Genomic DNA, 6778 nt, shown 5'->3' with positions numbered 1-6778 from the left:
GTACACTGCTGAGGGGAGCAGTGGGCGGGTCAGGAGAGGTCTGCCACGCCATGTGGATCTCCTCAGGGGCAGGTGGGAATTGAACTCATGCAGAAGTGGCTTAAGCTTCTTAGTGCAGTGCTTTAACCCGCTGCGCCACCAGGGAGGGCCTAGAGCTTGGGATTTTACTAACACGTGTGACCACAAAGACATGGCCATGACCTGTGATGCTGCCTTTGTTACCACTGCCACATCCCCCAGTTTCAGGCTTCCAGTTTTCTGATCAATTCCTGCATTTAATACTTTATAAACCATACAGATACTACACTGGAATTCAGAAGCCTCCAAAGTGCAACACGTTATCTGGGTGTCACGATGAAGCAGGTGACAAAAGAACAATCCTACTGACTGTTCCACTGAAGGTGGAAAAACTTCCCAATATATTAACTTGTCATCTATTGTATGATTAAACATCTTTTATCACCCCAATATGCTTTCTCCATCTTCGGCAATCACGCCTCATTGTGTCTTTTTAGAAAAATAATACTAATTTTTAAAAATTGTTTTACAAATGTTCCACAATTGGAAAAAAGTAACATATCTAGATGGGACTCACTGTTTATTTGCAATTTATTATATTTCATTTGAATTTTGGAATAAAATATTTTGTTGGCAGATCAAAATGAGAAAACTGTACGTGCATGGGTCTTATGGTTTGATAATGACACACATGTAAAGAGATTATTTGTAGATGCTATTACACCAAATATCATCTTTTATTAACATGGAATCTTCTCTCACATAGATGTCATACTAAATGTAATCACATATTAAGCCTCATTTACCTGAGCATCTTTTTCAATCTGAGCTCCATCAACTCCAGTATCAGGGTCTCCAGCTGACCTAAAATAGAAAATATGTCACAGTATTGACTTACGTGAGCATTTTCACACAAATGGAGAAATGGCTCCATCTGGAGATACGTGAAGCTTTTCATTCTAGGAGGGCTGTGTTTCTACAGGGCATAACAATTCTATGAGATTTCATTGCATCATGCAACACTCTGCAAAACCAAACTGACCCTTTTGACTTGAAATCCAGATCTAGTCACACACACACACACACACACACACACACACACACACACACACAGCTTTGAGCTGGCTATTAAGAGCTTAGGTCAGGTGTTCTAAAACACAACCAAACTCAGGCAGCACACAGCCAGACTCAAGCAAGTATCAGATGTGATTGCCAGAATTTTAAGTGACCTTACTTGGCCACATTCAGACCTGTCGGGCCTCAGATGTTGTAATCAAACTGTCAGTAATCTCTACCAGATACCTGAAGGAGTCACCCAGGTCGTCTGGTGTACCCTGGGTACCCTGAAGTCTTCCAGGCTTCAGCCGTATTCTGCAACAGAATAACGTCAAAATTATTTACAGCTTCTTTCAACTATAAAAAACTTATCCTCCCTCATTAATCAAATAGCAAAGACATAAAGGAAGAAATACCTGGTTAGCGTTAAATGTTCTCCGTCTCTGAGTGCCCAAAAGACTAAGGTCAAGTAAATACTTTTAGTGAGTAGCTAGACAAGAACAAATTATCATTTGCAAATGACTGAGTTGATTTAGACTCAGTCAAAGCTTTGGAGACTGCAATTTGTTCATGGCATGTCCTGTGATGAAAAATGGGAACAGGTATAACAGAATGAAATCATGTGCGTCTCTTACATGCAGATGCACACAGATATGGGACTTCCCACAAAGTGAGAGTACATACTCTTCTTATCAATGAAATCATGTTATTTTAACTTCATAAACTGAGAGTTGTATCTGTGAATAATGTATCTGTATTTCTCAAAAATGCCAGGGGACAAACATGGGAATAGCAGCAACTAAATAAGAGTACTTGCTACTGAGCCACTTTAACACTTTTTGTTTACCATTCATACTTAGATAGATTATATAATTTTTCTCCTCTGAAGGCTACAGTGTTAGTGTGTTAAATACTTTAGTGTATTATGTATTGGAAACTGACATGACTGAGGCCTGGTAATTTTCACTTACAAAAGGCAGTATCGGGCCCTCCCTGTTGGCGCAGCGGGTTAAAGCACAGCACTAAGAAGCTTAAGCCACTTCCACATGAGTTCAATTCCCACCTGCCCTGGAGGTGACCACATGCTGTGGCAGACCTCTCTTGACCGGCCCGCTGCTCCTCTCAGCAGTGTACTTCATAGATCTGCCTGTTCTGCTCCCCACTCTGTCTCTGGTGAATCCTCTCACCCTTCGCATCTCTGGCCTGTACCCCAGTTCTGTATGAATAAATAAATAATTCTTTAAAAAAAAAAAAAGGCAGTATCTCCTAAGAACCTTCATTTTCCAAATCAAAAAAGCAATCTAATAAGAATTGTTTTCATGTTAAATGAGATGGTTTCTATCCATCTCTCAGTAACTCTCTCTCCATCACCTTTATGGTAACAGGAAGCTCACTGATTTTGTAGTGGAGGACACTGCAGAGAACCCTGAGCCAACTGCGTGAAGCTAACCTAAATGCAATGGGACAAACTGAAACCTGGTGCCTGATAAACACAGGACAGTGTCTTGGAAATGTTGGCAAAAATGAGTAAATTTTAATCCAAACCTAAGTGTGAAAAGACATCCGTGTTACACACATTTCAATGTGCATATTCCCTTATCATCTATAATCTCTAACTAGATATTTCAATAGTAAGTCTACCTAGCATGTCTCTTCCGATTTTCTTTTTCAACATTTTCTAAGTTCTCCAGGCCATTCAAGCCATCTTGTGTAAGTGGCCCTCTGTATCCTGTGGCAGTGAACTGATGTTGCACCTTGGAAATCTTAAGCTCAATGCCCCCTCACTCTTGCCAAGCACCTGCTCACCCAAGGGGATTCTCAGGTAGCAACACGCTCCATCAACCTATCCAGTCAACACGTATCTATCACGTTCTAGCACAAAGGGAAAAGTTTCAACAAGTGAAGTCGTGATTCATGATGAAAATTTTTCACCCATGTAGAAATTATGGAATCAGAGAATGGACTGAGACCTGGGACACAAGGAAAAAGTATTCTGAAAAGCTAACTTTTGATTTTCACAAGAAAAGGGAGGACAGGGAAAAAACTGGTTGACACAACTTGTACAAGAGGATCAAGGGGCAAAAGTTCAAGGTTATGATGTGGGTCGTGGCACAGCCCTGATGAAAAGGGAGGGGAATATTGTCATCACCAGGCCACTGGCTTTCTTTCTTTCTTTTTAAAGCTATGTAGAGTTTCTTTTTAATTATAAATAGTCTGGGAACCAGACTACAAATAAATTACCCACATTGCAAGACAAGAGCACAGAAGAGCCTTGACTCTGGAAGGAGGGAGGGAGAGGGATGACTGCCTGGGAACTGTGGATGGTGGCTGGGATGCAGGAGAGCAGGAGACAGCATAAATGTCCAATGTTTCACAAAAAGTAAAAAAAGCAGTCTGGCTTGAAAGCAAATTAACCATTCCAGTCCAATTAAGAGTTTTTCTACGAGGAGATTATAAGTGCACACAATGGAGGACACACAGATTTCATTCTTTTGTGCAGTGTTTGGGCAATCACTTAGAAAACGGGGTGGACAATGTAATTGGTGAAAACTTGCTAAGGAGCTATCATTAAAAAGAAGATTAGATGGAGATTACAACTGAGATGGAAAAAGGCACAAAATGATGTAAAAATAAACCATAAAAAAAAAAAAGAAGAGTAGGGGGTCTTCCCGTGGCACAAGGGGTTACCAAGCAGCACACAAAGCTGTCTGTAGCCACTGCAGCAGGAGTTCAATCCCTGGCCAGGGAGGTGACCCACATGGCACAGCAGACCTCTCCTGTCCTTCCTGCTGCTCCCCTCAGCAGGGCAGTTCTGTCAATGTGCCTATTCTACTCCCTAATCTCTCTGGTGAATCCGCTCTCCTCCAGCAACTCTGGCCTGTACTCCAGCTCTTGTGTGCATAAATAAATAATCTAAGAAAAAAAAAAGAGTAGGTAGACCTTTACCTCTTAATTATTTATCAGCATTGAAAATGGAAATCCATTCAGTATGAAGATAGATGGTACCCAGTTTTGAGATGGTGTCAGGGACAAGAAAGTGGTAGAACAGTAGTATCTGCAGAGGCTAGAAATACCACAACTTGAGGTAGGTCAGGAAGCAACCTGAATCACTAAACCAAAAATAAAGGCAAATAAAAGACAAATGACTGAAACACACAGGCGACAGTTGTGAAGGGAAAGAAAAAGTGAGCCATGGTGACATGGGCTACTAGACTGTAACCCAGTCTCAGGAGAGAGACAGGCCGGTTAGTTAGAGCACAGGGCAAAACCTAGCAACAGAAGAATGGGGTTCACTTACCTACCCATCTTTTCCCATTCCGACGGTACTTGTTCTGGTTGTGGAGAAAGCTCCATCTCCTCCAGTGTCATGAATGTCTATTGCTAGTACATCCTTTTGATCTGGCTTCCTCATGATGTAAAAATTGAGCAGGGAATGTAAGTGAGAGGGTCTAAGCAGCGTGGGTAAGGCTGGTGAGAACCGAGCCTTCTCTGAGGCTGACTTCACTCTCGCTGCACTGCGGGAGGCTGTCACGGCAGGTAATACCTCAGAGAGGAGTTGCTCTTTCTCACCATCAGAAATCTCTGGGCAACCCCTTGAAAATAGGCAACAATGCAGTTACGCTCACAGGGAAAAGGCAAATGGTCACCTTGATCACGAGAGCTTTTTAAAGTAGAGCTCTTACCTGTAAAGAAGGGAAAGACAATGTTAAAGAGAAGTGTTAATGAAGAGTGGAGCTAAATGAAGGCGATGGAGCTCTCACAGGTCCTGGCTGCAGAGATGAAGGCCCAAGTCTGGGATTTGCGGGGCCAGTACTCCTGACTCTCCAGGTCCAAAGAAATCGGTGCCTGCATCCATGCCCTAGACCAGTGTCTCTGCTTCCTTGACCATCTAAATACATTTTAAATGTAATCACTCAATCTTCTAATGATACTTTCTTGGTAGGTATGGGATAAAAGTACCTCCTGAGAGGGGCTTAATCTCGCGGGTGAGACAGATTCTTGACCTTGTATAGTCACTTAGAGCCATATGTCATACATAAAAGGGTCCGCCTAATGGCTCTGACCACGGACAGTTATGCTTAATTCAGCTTAACCTGCAATTCTACCTATTTGGTGGAGGGATCATGTTCCCAGTCCTCAGTAATGATGGGGTGAGACAGAGCAGCCAGCTGAAGTGATCCGACACAGAAGGCAGATGGGCTTGAGAGACACATGCAGATGACATGTGCTGGCTTCTTGGCTTTGGACTTGCACAAGAACTTGAGGGGCTTGGAGGAGAGAAGCAGAGGAGAGACATGAAGAGACACCTGAAAAAGACAGTGAGGGAGGCTGAAAATGGCAGCTATTTTCTTGATTTCGCTGCTGTCATTCCAGACTTGACTGGTCCCTTTAGGCCCCTTCCTGTGACTCCACGTCGACAGGTGCCTTGGGATGCGTGGCAGCTCTCAGGCCTCAGCAGCCCTGCTATGGACCAGCCCTGTTTGGCTGGACATTTACCCATGAGGGATGGGTAACATGGATTTTTTTTTTTTATTGGGAAACTATGAGGTAATCAGAAAAATCATGACATGTTTTTGCTGAAAACACATAGAAAAAAAAATCTGTCGTGACTTTTCCGAGAGCCCAATACTATCCTTTCTTCTCTTATTTCAAAATTTAAAAGGCTTTGAAGCTAAAAGTACGCAAAGAGATGGCCTAACCCCGTTAAGAGAATGCAAATTTGGAGGCCCCACAGTGCCCCTGGGTCTGTTTCTGGACACCCACTCTGTGCTTAACCTAGAAACCAACCTGCGTTCCAAAACCAGTAGACTATGCCATAAACATGACAGTGTAGGGAATGCTTCTTGACTACTAGTAAATGACACTGATGAATGCAAAAATATAAAGAAGCAGGGCACTTCCTGGTGGCGCAACTGGTTAAAGCACAGCACTATAAAGTGATCCACAGCCACTGCAACAAGAGTTCAATTCCCAGCCAGGGAGCTGACCCACGTGGTGCAGCAGACCTCGACTGACCAACCCACTGCTCCCTTCAGCAGTGTTAATTCCGTCAATCTGCCTGCTCTGCTTCCCACTCTGTCTCTGGTGAACCCTCTCATCCTTTGTACATCTGGCCTGTACCCCATAAATAAATAAATCTTTAAAAATAGTTAACCTATAAATAAAAAATCTGCATTAAAAAAATTCTCTTTGATAAATGTCAAGGGTCCCCATTATGTGGATTTTGGGTATCAGCAGCCTATCAATTTGTATCTTATGCATTTGTTCTCAACCCCATAAATACTGCCCAAAGTCCCATCCTTGGGGAGATTCATTTGAGAGCCCTGTCTCCAATCTCCTGCCAGGTAACCTCACATCAAACTAATTCTTTCTCAAAGGCTGGTGGTGCAGGTTTTGGCTTCTGTGCCATTGGGTAGCTGGTCCCAGTAGGTAGTTTGGCACCATTATAAATCTTATGAGTCTGCCTGTCAGGCTACACAAAGAACTCTTACAACTAATAAAGAAAATCAAAATTAAAAATGGACAAAGGACTTGAATAGAATCTTCTCCAAAGTACACTTACAAATAGTCAACAGTCACCTGAAAAGACTTTTGACATCCCTAGTTATAATGGAAATACAAAGTAAAACAAATCACAACCACCTTTATATATACTACAACCGTTATAATTTTAAAAAATTAAAAATAACAAATGTTGGCAAAT

At 42.4% G+C, this 6778-nt stretch overlaps 1 long non-coding RNA gene across 1 annotated transcript in view; it reads right to left on the bottom strand.

Moving 5' to 3' along the window:
* LOC105853809 overlaps window positions 1-1392 on the bottom strand; it is a 3757-nt gene extending 2365 nt beyond the window's left edge. Inside the window, exons 1-2 of the long non-coding RNA XR_001145578.1 lie at window positions 1321-1392; window positions 825-882 (exon numbers count right to left, since the gene is read on the bottom strand). This is a non-coding gene — a long non-coding RNA (uncharacterized LOC105853809). The remainder of the gene's footprint in view (window positions 1-824; window positions 883-1320) is intronic.
* Window positions 1393-6778: the final 5386 nt, after the last annotated feature.

This window comes from Condylura cristata, unplaced genomic scaffold (assembly GCF_000260355.1).
Source record: "Condylura cristata isolate star-nosed mole 26May11 unplaced genomic scaffold, ConCri1.0 scaffold00018, whole genome shotgun sequence".
Lineage (NCBI taxonomy): Eukaryota > Metazoa > Chordata > Mammalia > Eulipotyphla > Talpidae > Condylura > Condylura cristata.
The sequence above is the reverse complement of the archived record's forward strand: the minus strand, read 5'-3'. Positions and strand labels throughout refer to the sequence as shown.